The sequence below is a fragment of the Scedosporium apiospermum genome, assembly GCF_000732125.1.
Source record: "Scedosporium apiospermum strain IHEM 14462 chromosome Unknown SEQ_SAPIO_0143, whole genome shotgun sequence".
Lineage (NCBI taxonomy): Eukaryota > Fungi > Ascomycota > Sordariomycetes > Microascales > Microascaceae > Scedosporium > Scedosporium apiospermum.
This window is the reverse complement of record NW_015971844.1, coordinates 815772-830622: the sequence shown is the minus strand read 5'-3', so window position 1 is coordinate 830622 and position 14851 is coordinate 815772. Positions and strand designations below refer to the sequence as shown.

The 14851-nt window shown below is 52.3% G+C and overlaps 1 pseudogene; it reads left to right on the top strand.

Annotated features, from left to right (window-relative positions):
• Positions 1-284: 284 nt before the first annotated feature.
• Positions 285-5363, top strand: SAPIO_CDS9529 (annotated as a pseudogene; the record flags this gene model as incomplete).
• Between the last annotated feature and the right edge of the window lie 9488 nt (positions 5364-14851).

The window sequence follows — 14851 nt, the reverse complement described above, 5'->3', positions numbered from 1 at the left end:
CCTCCTTCGCTCCGCAACCCATCTCCCCCTCCATGAACGCGGGCCATCTGCTGTGCAACCTTGCCGATCTACCACAACGACTCGCGCGGTCCCGTCCCATTCCTAGATCGGAGCGACTGCTGGGTTTTACTAGCCTACCGACGTCGCTCGTGTGCCATCTAAACCTCATTCGTCTCCAATTCCATGCACTCTTTACGAAATCGATCTTTTTTTTTTACACGGGCTTTTTTGGCGCCATGCTCCTCCGTTCTCAAGAATAACCGAGGACCTTCTTTTTTGCTAACATGCTTCGACGACTAGCTTCATTCGGCCAACCCGACTCCGAGCGTCGAGACGAGTTTCCTATGCCCTTGCCTCCAGGAGATGCGCCACCGTCACCAGATTCGAGCCGCCCAAGCGGCCTTGCCAGCGTCTTCAAGGGCTTGACCAGCGGCAGGCTGACTAGGACGCCTCCTCCCCTTGCTGCTGGTCCCTCTACCATTGTACCGCCCACGCTCGAGCCCGTCAATGCTAGCTCCACTAGTCTCCATGGTTTGTCTCCGAGTCACATGGCATCGCTCGAGCAGCTACGCAATGGTTCCCCGAGCGAGCGCATTGCGGCCGCGGCCGCCCTCCGCCATGCTATTGCCGAATACCCCCTAAACCCCGTTTTGGATATATGGCACGCCGCCAAGGACATGATTGAGCCGAGCAAGTCGAACGCTACTCGGGCGGCTGGCTGGGAGCTCCTAACCGAATGTGCGAAGCACTCTGCGTCGTCGGATCTCGAGAGGAAGGAATATTTCCAGACGTTGACTGCGTCTACGAATCCGGAGGATTTCCATCTGCAACTAGCCGCTCTCGTCGATCTCACGAAGAATGGCAGGAATCTATCCGGGTTCGACTATGAAGTGCTCCCACTGTTGAGGAACTGGCTCCATGAAGCCTATAGGGAGGTCCGCCAGGCCAGAAGGCATGCGTCTCGTGTCTCCAAGGCGATCGGGCAAGCGAGATCTGGGAGTTCCGGCGAGGAGAAGAACCTGTCCCAGCTATTCACCTTCATCACTGAGGTTATCAAATTTAGCTTTAGAGTTGCCGACGAACAGTCCGTGTCCAGTCTCATCGACACCCTTCTGACCATCTGCATGAACACCAGCGTGCAGGATGACCTTCGGTCCTGCATCTCGGTCATCAATGCTATCGTCACTTTTCGCTCCATTCCTCCTCAGCGGCTCAAGAATTGCGTTACGGTTCTCAGCTCGATATACTGTTTAGTGCCAAATCTGAAGAAGGATGCCTGGAACACCCTGTCGATTCTCTGCAGGTCCCACAACGGCCAATCCACAGTGAGGATACTACTGGATGTTCTTCGCACCGGCCCTGTGGAGGGAGTGAACGAAATGGACCTGAACCGAGAAATCCGCGGCGCGCTCTCCGTCCTCCAAAAGCTGCTCTCCAAGACCGTCGAAAAGGGGTATCCTACCGTGCCGTTTGCGCTGCTTGTGGACGGCCTATCTACCACTGTCAAGACGACGAGTTCGATCAAGGCGCAGGGCGAGGTGTTGAAGCTCATTAACCTCCTTTTCGACTCTGGTGACGGCAAGCTTCATCAGATTGCCGTTGACGAAGATTGGACGGTCCTTCTTGAGGTGGCCTCCGAATGCTCGGGGAAGGCGACAATCCCTGGATTTAATCCCGACTCCGAAAGCATCACTCGAAGCTTCCACACGTCCCCATCTTCATCTTCGCTGTCGTCAGCTAGCTCCAAGGATGAGCAAGAGAAACCCGATGAGGTTATCGGCTCCGAGATTCTTCGTCTGATTAGCCGTCTGGAAATGCTCATGGTCCGCGGCGGCGCTAATCAATTCATTCCGAGGCAGACCGTCGTAAAGTTCTTCACAAGCGTTCATAGAATCTTACCGGACTCGGCTGCTTGCGTCGTGCTTGATTATTTCCAAGAGTTCCGCTGCTGCTCGCCTTCGGATGTTCGATGGGAGGAGAACCTCAAGCTCGTGGTAGAGGCGTTCTTCTCAAACCGCGCCCGTTCATCAACGACGCGTGTTCGCGCACTAAACAGCATTACGGATGCGTACGAGATCATGGATCTGGTTCATGACGAGACTCACGACTTCGTGCCTGCCCTCGTCAGGACTATCCTTGCTGATGTGACGGAGGAGACTGATGTGCAGGTTCTGGATGCTGTCGTAAGTCTCATGGTATCCGTGGCTGTCTCGTCCGATATGGAGCTCTTCAACTACATTGTTGAAACTCTCAGAGCAATCGTCGTTGGGGACAGGCTCAAATCACCGATATCTCCATCATCAACGAACACACCGGGGACCCCAACAACGCCTGACAGGCCAGACCCGAAGCCAGGCCCTACCACATCCAAGGTTGTCACTCGCGGCTATGCAAAACTCTTCATGCGCCTCATGGATATAGACGCCGCCAAGAGCACCAAAATGTTTTACTACCTCGTGAACATTGCAAAATCCGCGCATTGTGAGATCGACGCACGCCTCACGGCCATGAAGCTGTTGTTCCGCCTGCGGTGTGATTGGGCTAATCGCGTGTTCCTCACGATTCATCTGGAGACCGATACCCTTTCAGCTACACTGTACAGGACCGAAGAATCGTTGAACCGGAGGCAGGCTGAAACTGCTGCTGCCGCCTCACAATCCGCTAGGTTATCTCGGGGTGAGCATGGCACGGGTCGCTTGTCGAGAGGCATATCTTTCAGCCAGTCTCAAGCACACGAGAGAGGGCACCCGATCCGCGTTACCAGTGGCGCCAAACCGCCTGGGTCTGGCCAACCACAAAGGTATCAACCTACCTGGCTGCATCCCGACCCCAATGCACTCCCAGAGCCTGTTTCGGCGTCTGTTAGCCCGATCCTTGCGTCGTATATCGAAGAATCCGCCGAGGATAGCGAGAACGAACAAGCTGGTCAAACGCAGCTCGACATTGCCGTTTGGTTAGATGCGATACTGTACATCTTCCAGCAAGGCAGCGACTGGGAGGTGTACAGCTATCTCATCGTTCATCTTCCGGCGCAGCTTAGCAACCACTCTGCATTTAGAGGTGCGATTAAGCAGGTGCAAGAATTGAGGAAAGTTCTTTGCGAGGCACTGCGTTCCAATGGCATTCAAGAACCTCCCCTCGGAAGTGGTCTACGTCGCGCCGATGTTGCCATCTGCCTGTATCACAGCTTAATCATGATCCTAAGTTACCATCGGCACTTCCAAAAAGCGGACGAAGACGATATCGTCCGAACGTTTGTCCACGGCATCACGACGTGGGAGAAGAGCGCCAAGGAGTGTATCCATGCTCTTTCTATTTGCTGTCACGAGCTTCCCATGTCAACGAGTAAAGCGCTTATACAAATTCTCCAGAGGATGTCTCAGATCATCACTCAGCCACACGTGGCGATGCATATTTTGGAGTTCTTGTCTGGCCTCTGCCGCATGCCGCACCTATACAGCAACTTCCGAGAGGACGAGTGGCGTATCGTGTTTGGCATCGCCTTCAGATACCTGCAATATGTGCGGGACAAGAAACAGTCGCATCGAAATAGCGCTGCTGCTAACGGCGATACCTCCGCGTCGACAGCGCTTGGGACCGATAGCCGTTCTTCTTCACCAACGGACGACCTACCTCAATACGTATACGCGTTAGCATACCATGTCATTACCTATTGGTTCCTGGCGCTGAAGCTGCCCGACCGAGCCGCGCAGGTCGGGTGGATCGCGAAGAACCTGTTCACCGACGTGGACGGTACGCAGGGAGAGGAGCAAGCGATCATCACGATGGATTTCATGCGTAGGGTAGCGTATTCGGATGCGGACGAGTCTGCGGAAGATCCTCTCTTCACTACCGAGAGATTTGGCGAGATCTTGACCAAGCGGTGGCTGATTGGTAATACCATCATCACTATCAAGCAGGCCACGGGCAGTGGATGGGCCCAAGTGACGAAGCGCCAGCCCTCGGGAACCTCTTCCTACACGATTCGAGAGACTCTACAGCCACGACCACCGCATCACATTGGATACGCAATGTCGGATAGTAACAACAGCTCTTCTTCTTCGTCGGCGAACGCAGCCATCCGAAAAGCCGGTGACATCTACGTGTTGCCGAGTCACCTTCTCGTTCAGATGATGTCTCCGGTCCCTCAACCCGTGGAAACCTTCAAGCCCGTGCCGCTCCCGGACGACGACACCGTACGTAGGGCCATCCGGCTCTTCGACATGACGCCGAGCGTGGACGGCCACAAGATCGGCGTCATCTACATTGGCGAGAACCAGACGCAAGAGGCCGAGATCCTCGCCAACGTCTCCGGCAGCGCCGACTACATCGAGTTCCTCAACGGCCTCGGCTTTCTCACCCGGCTTAAAGGCGCCACCTTCAATACGCAGGGTCTCGACAAGGAGTACGGCAGCGACGGTGACTATACGTTCTGCTGGCGCGACCGCGTCAGTGAGATCGTCTTCCACGTTACGACGCAGATGCCGACGAACCTCGAGCGCGACCCCAACTGCGTGAACAAGAAGCGTCACATCGGAAATGACTACGTCAACATCATCTTCAACGACTCTGGGCTGCCCTTCAAGTTCGACACGTTCCCCAGTGACTTCAACTTTGTGAACATTGTCATCACGCCCGAGTCGCGGACTACGTTCCTTGCGCGCCGCGAGAGGAGCGGCCACGATGAGGACGACGACCAAGAGAAGATGGCTAAATACATGTACCAATATAACCCCTTTTACCGAGTCAAGGTCATGAGCAAACCGGGTTTCCCACGCATCTCCCCCGCCGGAGAGACGAAGATGGTCAGCCTCAAGGCCCTACCCGGCTTCGTACGCCAGCTCGCCGTTAACGCCTCCGTCTTCTCCCTCGTTTGGGCTAATCGCGAGGGAGGCGAGCATATCGGCCCTTGGCGCGCTCGTCTTCGCGCCGTTAAGCGTCTGCGCGATCAGTACGGAAAGAAGAGGACGCCTGTTCCCAGTGCGTCCGCCACGCCCGGCGGTATAAGCGGGCCCGGTGGCACCATAGCGGCGTCTCATCACGGCCTCTCCTCCGCCACCTCGCCCTCGCCCCCTCCCGGCGCCAGCGCCCTCAGCGGCTCACACGCACAGAACTACCCAGGCGGCGGAGGCCCTACCGCGTCGGGCGACCAGCTCTCAAGACCGGGGAGCTCCGTCCGCGAGAGCTTCTCGAGCTTCAGACGCTCCTCTGTGGCTACCTTCCTGACGAACACGAGCGAGCAGACGTCGCACCGGTCCTCCATCGTGTCGACCGCCACCTCGGACACGGAGATTGGTGCCGTGGTTTCGGGAGGCGGGTTGGAGGCTGTTGTTGACGCTCTTGACTTTTCTAAGTGGGCTTAGCATTTCTCCCCTTACTCTGCTTTTATAATTTATTTTTCTTTGTCGTTCTTTTTATCAGAGGATTTATGACGATTATGGGAATCACTACGGGACGAGGCGGCATGGATCCATCAAAAACAAAGGGAATCAAGGGAAGGGAACGAAAAAAAACAACAACCGCATCTTTCAACGTTCAGAGACGAAAGGATTTGATAGAAACGAACTGGGACGAGTACCAAGGGAGACAACGAACAACGGGATACCCAGAAACCTCGGCACTATTTAAAAAAAATAGGGGGGAAGAAAGAGAAAAAAATGAGAAACAATCCCGGCAGGTTTTCTATTCAAATTTGGCTCCTTTCTCTTTTGTTTTTTTCCCGAATTTCCCTTTTGTTAATTAGGAACTTACGAAGTAAGGATATTTGATGGAAAAAAAAAAAAAGAAGTAATCCAATGGCGAAAATGAGAGAATAAAAGGAGAAACACAGGCTCCTTGGCCAGGCTGATGAGATGGAATGGATATGAGAGAGAAAAGAAAAGTTTTTGAGTTGATTCCACGTCTTCCTCCTCTCCAAGTATTTTTTTTGTATTTTTCTTCCGCGCCTGCCCCACTTGATGATTCGATACCCCTTAAATGCCACTCTTCTCTTCAACAGGGCTGAACCAGCAACAACCAGTGAGCGTGTCACTTCGTAGATTCTCAACAAGTCGGACCCGAGACTGTGGTTCGGATGTCGTGCTAGTTCCCGGCTAGACTAAACTGGAAGCAGTTATCTCCGACGGGATGCAGATAACTTGTGGATCATCGATTCGCACTCCCACTCTCAAAAACATCTTGCCCATCTCGTTCAAACGGGGGATCAACATCTCAGATCAGTCTCTTTTTTTTTCCTTCACAGCCTAAAAGAAAAAGAGCGAAAAAAAGGAGATGCCAGTTTGTCCAGAAGCATATATATAAGTATAAGTAGAAAATAGAAGATATAACTCCAAAACATGGCAAACACCGGACCGGGGACTCTCGCTATGCTCAGTCGCTCTCATATATTTCGCCAGATATCTCTATAAGTTGCCCACTTTTTGAATCCTAGATAAGAGGCGAAAAAAAGACACTTGGTCAATGACACGGGACACAATAAGTAAAACTCGGGTCCTTTCAGGGGGCTTACCAAGGACTTGGAACCCTTCCTCGCCGCCTTTAACTCCATCAACAAACATTCGCCGCATTCCCTGCTCGCTTAAAAACCTAGCGCAAGAGAACAGAAGCCGAACCATGACGGAATCTCTGCTGTTCACCATGTCCGGGTGATCATCTGGAAGGCAAAGCTTAGCTGCTTGTTTCTCTCCTGTCATACCTTGAGGCGCTGCCGAACTAAATAAAGAACTTACCCGCTATGAAAATGCACGAGACTCCTCCAACATCCTTACCCAGCACACTCGCCCATGGCAACTCGTACTTGATGGGAGCATCCGAATTAGATGAGTATATCAAGGCCGCCGCAACTACCGTTTGCCCCTCTAGGCCGACAATTATATCCCGAATATTCATCGTATTGCGGAGCACTCCGTACGGATCGTACCATCCCCGTAAATCCTTTCTCGCACACTCCCGCTCGACGATACCAAGCACAGTTGGATACTCGGAAAAGTCGCATGACCGGAACGTAAGCCCCGCCATGGAAATGTGACCCTCCTGCGGCAAGTCTTCGAATCGCACAATCCAGTCGCTAACCTCTTGTCCTTTGCCTGGCACGGGTTGGTCGACTGTCCAACCTCGTCTCTTGAACCAAGCCAGCGAGTTTGTCATCTCTGCAGGGGGCCCGTAGAAGAGTCTCGGGAAGGTAGTCCCGAGCTGGAGTCTGCTGACACCCCGAGTCCGTCGGAGGTTTGTTAACGCCTGGTCGTGGAGGCTACGCCCGATCCCGCGCCTTCGGTGCGCTTCGTTGACGAGAATGAGGGCCAGCGACCCGATGAGTCTTTCCTCACCAGCATCGGCGTATGTAGTATACGTTGCACAGAATCCTAATATCTGCCGGTCCATAGGATTCCGTACCACGTAGTGTCTGGACCAGCCATCCCGGTTTAGGATTGACGCGAGGAGAGACTGAGAGATGTGGAACTTGGCCGGAACAGACCGACACCACAAGTCGTACGTTGCCGGCATGTCCGCTATCGTCCAGTCTTCCACGCGCCAGGTCTTTGGTGGCTCAACTATGATTGGTGGGAGAGATATGGGCCTGTTTAAATCTTCATCTCCCAGGATTATTCCCGCGGCTGTCCTCAATTCATGAGGCGAGTAGTCTCGGGTTTTTACAAGAGTGGGAAAGGGAACACGACCGGTGTAGTTCGTTTGTATGTTGCAACAGGCCAGGACAATCTGCGGTCGTGGCTTGCCCGCCAAACGTGCAACCTCAGCCAACTCGGCCTGCGATGGCTCATTGGGTCCAGGAGGTCCGGAGATGACGAATATAACAGCGCGGGCCCTTTTGATAAACGCGACGTGAGTCCCGGTGATGCCGGCCCTTTTTGTGTAGGTTATATGGCGGACCCATGGATGGCGCTCTGCAAGCGCGCGGCCAAAGGGCTCGAAGGGGTCCGATGTGCTGTTGGGCCCATGGTATAGAGGAGCGACCACTGGGCTTATAAGCACAATTAGGTCCCCGTATGAGAGGTGCTTACCAAGGGGAAGGCAGTTTTGATGATCCCATAGAAGTCTGGCGGATGATGGCCTTATTCCAGGAGGACTGGACGACTCAATCGATCGTGGGGCTGGTAGCATTTCTCGGGAACAACTGGCATGATTTGGTGAGGGATTCTAAGGGATGGATGTTTTAACGTCACCGGATCTCATTCGTTTTCTGAGTGAGATATGAGGTTTCTCTCTTTTCCGATTGAGTAGCTTTTTCTCTTAGAGTTCTCCTCTTCCTCCGTTCCTTTTCGAGTCCGTTTCGCGCCTCTCTCTCACTCCAACACTCAGGTTCTTAGAATACCACTGAGCACATGAGTCAGTAAGTAGTGGCCAAGGCAACAGCGCAACATCTAGTTCGGCTAGACGTGTGATGAGTGTGAAGGAGTCGCAATCGACGAGGCCAAGGTGGAAAGGGAGGCTGATATGAGATGATGAATACGGAGATGCACTGGAAAATGAATCGACCAGTGGTGGGAACGGAGGAAAAAAGAAAGCCGCCACGGCGGGGGGGAGGGAAGTCCAGATGGATAACAATTGAGTGGAAGAGGAGGTAAGCTAGGAACATTACCTGATGACTAGGGGGTCCTTAAGATCAAGGATAAACCAGTGGCGTGGGGTTATACGGTTAGGAGCGTAGGTGGACTTGAGGCATTGTTGGGGCGGGTTGTGAAGTGAGCCTCGTGAACGTGCGCAGCGAGGACGCCAGGGTGCCCCTTCACGAAGTGCGCGACAGAGTGAGGCCGCTAGATGTGTTGCGACCCGTAATCAATACGGGGCGAGCCGAGAATGAGGCTTGGGCCAGAAGACAGACGTCGCGGGATTTGAGGGACAATCAATGGGTACGCGATTGTGTAGGCGAGAGTTGTTGGGCCCGGATGTCTTCAATGTTGCAATGCTCGCAAACTGCCTCGCGAGAGTCCGCAATCAAGGAGGGTGGTACAATCGCAAGGGGCGGAGAAACACGACAATCAAGATATGGGATTAACGTGATAACAACAGGGGGCAGGTGCGGGTTCGCCGTGAAAGAGAGCAAGCGCAGGACTGGGAAGGCGCAATGTTTGCTCTCGGATGTTTAGCAGGCGCAAGGGTGAAAGAGAAACGTAGAAACGTAGAGGTAGAGACGTAGAGACGTAAAGACGTAGATGTCGTGACGGAAGCCGGGACTGGGCGAGCGGGCGTCAGCAAGGAGAAAAATGGAAAGAGCCACTTTGGATGAGCAGGTTGATGCAGCAAAGTGATTTGATGTAGCACAGGCACAGGGTATCTGTCACTAATTCTGCAGGAAAGCACGATTGAGGAGAGAAGGGAACACAAAACACACTAAAACAAGGTAGGAAGTACGAAGGTAGTGAGGTACACACCGTTTAAGGCTAATAATGAAAAGTCGTACGGAGCTTGTGAATGTGTGCGACGAGGGGAGGGTTTTTGCCGACTGCTTCGTACATTCATAAGATTTCTCGGGTTTCGAGAGGTCACTACAAGGAAAGCGGTGACCTGAGCGAGGTGGGCCAGGCTCAAGTTAATATTTGCAAGTATTGCAGTCCTGGTCCCCCTCTGTTGCAGGCAGATAGATTACTACTAAATACGGTAGGATGTCCAGAAAACGGGCCAAGCACCGATCAGCCATCATCACACTCGTCCCACCTCAACTAGACGACGCAGGGCCAAGAGAGGGCGGGAAGGCTAGCCAGCTGGTCACACCAAAGCGGAGGAGGGTAATACGGAGGACATTCAGACTCCCAAGTGGCTTCAAAAGTAAGTCGGGTTGAAAGCTTGATCAGTAGTACAAAAATTACTCACTGTGTCAATAAGAAGGGGGAAAAAAGGAAAAAGGCTGCATCACCTGAACCTACGAAGTAATGTTCGTGTGCACCACTGAATGAGAGGGTACGAAGTACACATGTAGTGTGTTCTTTCACCAGCCCTGCTCGTCGCACAGGTGGCACAGAAAACAATAAGTCAAGGTGTCATCAAATCTAACGTTGACAAGTCGTACCACAAACGCAGCATCTCCTCAGGTGTTTCCCCATTATTACCCTTGAAGAAGGAAGCTGCGGCATGCACTTAAGTGGTGGGTGTAGCATCCAGCCATCCACTTTCACTGGCTTTTAGTCCAGTTGAGACATTAGCACCCGAATCTTGCCAAGGACCGACAGCCGGAGATTGCACTAGTACAATTGGGGGGGAGGTTGCGTACCACTGGCCTTAATGAAACACATGACACTGGTTGGGCCTGACTACGTACCCCTTGTCTGTCTCCACGAAACGAGTGTAGCGTGGTCCATAGTGCGGTCCGCTTCCAAGTGTCGGAGTGTACGGAGTACACTACACTATGCGTCCTACGAAGAAACCTCCAGCAGTACCGATGGCGGGACTAGTTCCATCAAAATTGTAACAACACAACCACCATTTTATTTATAAGTACACTACGAAGTACAGCTCTGCAACATTGCGGCGTATGCTCCCACAGGTCAAGCCAGAACTTCAGTCGAAAATTGTTCCACGAGATAATACAAGCACCTTGTCGGACGAGGGCTCTGAATGACTAATAACTCCGTGCTCCGAATGCGACCCTGGATTCCTTCGTAGAGCAGCCTTGGAAAGTCTGGGACGGACACTACTAGAAAGAATATTGGACCCGCCTCTGCCTCTGGAGGCCTGGGGTTAACCAGAGCGGCCTGCAAGCGAGGATGAGCATGGCCAGGCCAGGCATGGGAAGAAAAAGGACCGACCGAACATTAGTGGGGCCACCGGTTGCTCAGAACCAGAGCCTTGGGTCCTTCCCCCCAACTTCCAACAAACTAATACCAACAGCCTCTGGGAGCACAGGATTGTCCTCGTGGCGGGCGGACAGCCAACAAGGAGCCAGAGAATGACGCCTGGATATAAGTTGTTTCACTTTCTTTTTCCTCAAGCGCGCTTGTGCAAGTGGATTTGTCCGTTGTCCGTATAAACATGACGACTCTTGCCCTCTTGATCAAACGCTACACTCGGGTATACACGGATGGAGAGGTGTGAAGTTTAGGCACACAATTCCTTTGTCCATCAAATTTACACTATCCCACACCTACCTCGGTACTCGCAGTGCAGTCGGCTTTTCGTATCTGCTCATCCTAGGAAATCCCAGCATCTGAAGCCTTGGGCTTTTGCTGTCCTCATCAAAGATTATTTCATTGCCCAGACTCAACGGGGCATTTACTCCGGAATCCGAGAAGATAGTACTAACCAGTACCTTTGTACGCTGTATGGTAAGATTAGGGTGAGGGAATACACTACGTCAGTATCCGCCATTCTAGACTTCTTCCTTCGGTTATCGCCAGCGTGGTATTGTGCCCAGGCATTGAGGATTGATTCTGCGACCATCCGCCCTGCGAGGAGGTATGGTACTAGATTAGTTAGTAGGTTAGGGTACATAGGCACATTACACCCTAGACCAACCAAATCCGATTCCAATCTCCTACTGGTGATGTTTAGACGTTTGTGCTTCCCTTTGCGCCTCGGTTTCAATTAATCCCTCTGATTGATCTATGCAGGTACTCACATTAACTTTGGGCGGGATGATGGGCGAGCATTGGAGGGGATCTAATGGAGGAAGGATGGATTTCATGTACATCAATTGATCCACTACAAAGTACAGCCTGGCAGGTACTTAAACCTTTGGATCGCCTTCCATCGTACCTGTGTACGTGGTTTTACTTCGTTGTCATGTGCGGCAATGGTGTCGCAGTAAATTTATCCCGCTAGAAAATTAGGGGTAATTAGCCCCCATCCCGCAGGACGGACCTCTCAAGTACTCCGTAGTCCGCACCCCCCGTGCAATTGATCATTGATGCCTCCAAAGACCCACTTGCCTGCTCATTCCTCTGGATGGAATCCCTCCGATTTCTCATTGTTAACAATATTGATGAACGTCTTCAAACTTGTGTCAATATTCGGTTTAAGAAGCGGGATAGCCATGGACGAGCCCAGACTACTTCGTAGTTCAGCATAAATTGCTTCGACTAGGGATGCCCACTGACCGATCTGGACAAGCGACTTGATGGTTCGTGATGGATTCGCCAGTAACAGTTTATGTGAATGAGACAGGCGTCCTTTCTTGGTAATGTACGGAGTACTTCTTGCCAAGTAGAAATGTACTTCGTATACCCCGATGTTGTGGAGCTGCTGCAGAGTTTTCCAGGGAAATCCTGGGATGGGGTGTACGGAGTATGTGGTTATGTGATTGTGATGCTACCACTTCCCCAACAGACCACGAGGCGAGAGGCAATTCGTGATGGACCAGGTTTGTACTCTGGTCCTGATGAGGGAGTGAAAGCGGGCAATCATGTTATATCTCCCCGAGACCTTGGGTACTAGTGTCCCACACGGCTCGTATCGCACCTGCCCCCATGTGCGAGGCGAGTCAACACGACCCCAGTGTGGTTTCTGTACTCCGTACGAAGTATGCGGCCGACCAGCCTGAGAAAGGGGGGAGGGAGGGCGGGCCACTGAGGTAGGCCGAAGTGGTGGTTCCAAATGGCTCACCAGGTGGTCCTAACCCCTTTCTTACTTGATACAGGTATGTTATTGATTTTGCTCTTGACCGAGGTTGAGGTCCTGTTCGGCTGGTTACACGACAGGTAACACAAGGTTTACTTTGGGCGGGCCAGCGACGACCAGCCCAGGGCCTAAAACTCCCATTTCGCCAACTGTGCTGATCAAAGTCACTCATCAGCAAGATTCTGCTAGCGAGATACTCAAGTGGTGAGTCTGGTGACATGTCAACATGGGTCCGGGCAGCCTGGCTTGCCTGGCCAAGCATTTACCGCTTGCCCCTCTCGGTGTATTCATGCCGGCCTAGTTCGGGGTGGGTTGAGAAGCTGATGGCAATATGGCATAAAATGCATCATCCACACACGAATTGCTCTATACTTATTGATCTTGATGTTTAGTTGTTATACGAACAGGCCTCTAATGTGCAAGCCGCCGATTGAGAGAGAGAGCAGATGCCCTCCCATCAGCACCATGCAGCGGTGAGTTGTCCGTGATGTCGTCTCTGCGACTCGTGTCCGCATCAATGCGGCACAGTCGAGTGTTTCGGTATTGCCTGTTTTTCGTCTAGACTGCCAACCTTCCAAGCAGGGGTTGTTGGGATGGAGCATTGGCAATTGGCAACCGGGCAAAACGCCATCAATTGATATCTCGAGTACGAAGTACTTCGTAGATTGGGAAACATCAGGACGACTCCCTTAGTACCATTGCAAATTGCCACTCTCATCCGACGGCTGAGATGGCCGTATCGAAGATTGTTAAATTGCTTTATGCCAGGCCTAGTAGACTCCAACACCCACCCTGAGTCATTTGGTAAATAATGGCATGGCCGCTTTTGCCGCTCCTGTGTCACTCGAGCCTACTTCGTAGATTCATTTGGGTCCAGTTACGGCCGAGACGGCGATACCGGGGGTTGTGCCAACTTGTGACACTGGGATTAAGGTTTGTGTGCGATGTCGAATGCCATCATTGTACGAGCCATTTGTACTTCGGATGAGGTAAAGGAGAGTTAGTGTGCCTCTCGTCTGTTTTCGGTTTACCTTTCTTCTCCGTTTTATCTTGGATTTCCCTTGCTTTACATTGCTCCTCTTTTTTCGGTCTCTCCTCTGAAGAAAACACCCGCAACGCCAAAGTACCATCCCATCTCTCGATCCCGGACGATCTCCCTCCCAGTTCTGCTGATCTACCAGCCCGAGCACATGAGCTGCGATGAAACACGAACCCCGATCGATGGACGCATTGTTTTCCCTCTTGCAGCGCCCTGCTTGTGCTTGAACTGCCCTCACTTTCCCCATTTAATATTGACCCCCACCTCCATTTCATCCCGTAGCTGGCAATTAAAGGCATCACTAGTGCCAGAATCCTTGCCTTGGTCGCCCAAACAGGCCTCTTACACATTCCTTTCTGTCGTGCTCTTCCACCAAAAACCCCGCTCGACTTTGTCTTTCACCTCCCCCCTCCCAGTTCTGCTTTTCCGTTCGGCGGCCGACTCTCCTTCGGCTAGAGGGGCGATTACGAAGTATGAAGTAGACAATTTGGGACAGGTGAGCATGAAAGCTGGTCTGCCATCGTGAGGTCTTGCATGGATTGGGTAACATTCTTGTGATCTATCCCCGCATTTCATATCTTCCGAAGGAGGAAAAGCTCAAACTTGCCCAAGAGCCTACGAAGTAGGGATGATGGCTCATGAGAAAATATGAGAGCCCTGGACTCCCTTCATCCTCGGAAATACAGCTCTCTTGCTGTGTATCACAGGTTTGTACATTCGTTCATAATCCTCTTGACTGCTTGTATGCAGAGCAAGCAGAACAAATTGTGGATGTCATTTGTAGCCAGCCAACGTGAGCCAGTGATTTTTATTGTCCGTCAAGCATTGCAGTGTAAGAAAGTGAAGCATCTGTCGTGTTAATCATCCCTTCGAGACATCCTCCGCTTTTTTGTGGGACGGACCGACGGCAAGGGCGGCGACCAGCGAGACTGGAAGAGAGTTTTGAGATGGGGAGGGGTTGTGACCGTTGGACAGTTGCTGTCGGCTGATGTCAGATACTCAGGACCAAACACGTCCTGACGCGACTGGGGCGACCGGTGGACAACAACCATCACAGACTGGACCCGAAAGAAAATATCGACATAAGGGACGAGTAAGGGGATAATGACTTAGCCCTACTTATGTCTCGGTATCATTCTGTATTAGTTGCATCATAGAATTGTTGACTGCTGCGTCGCCCTCCAAATCTACGCCGCAACCTCGCAGCCAGTGTTCACAGAGGCGTGCGTCCTCTAAGACCCCGTG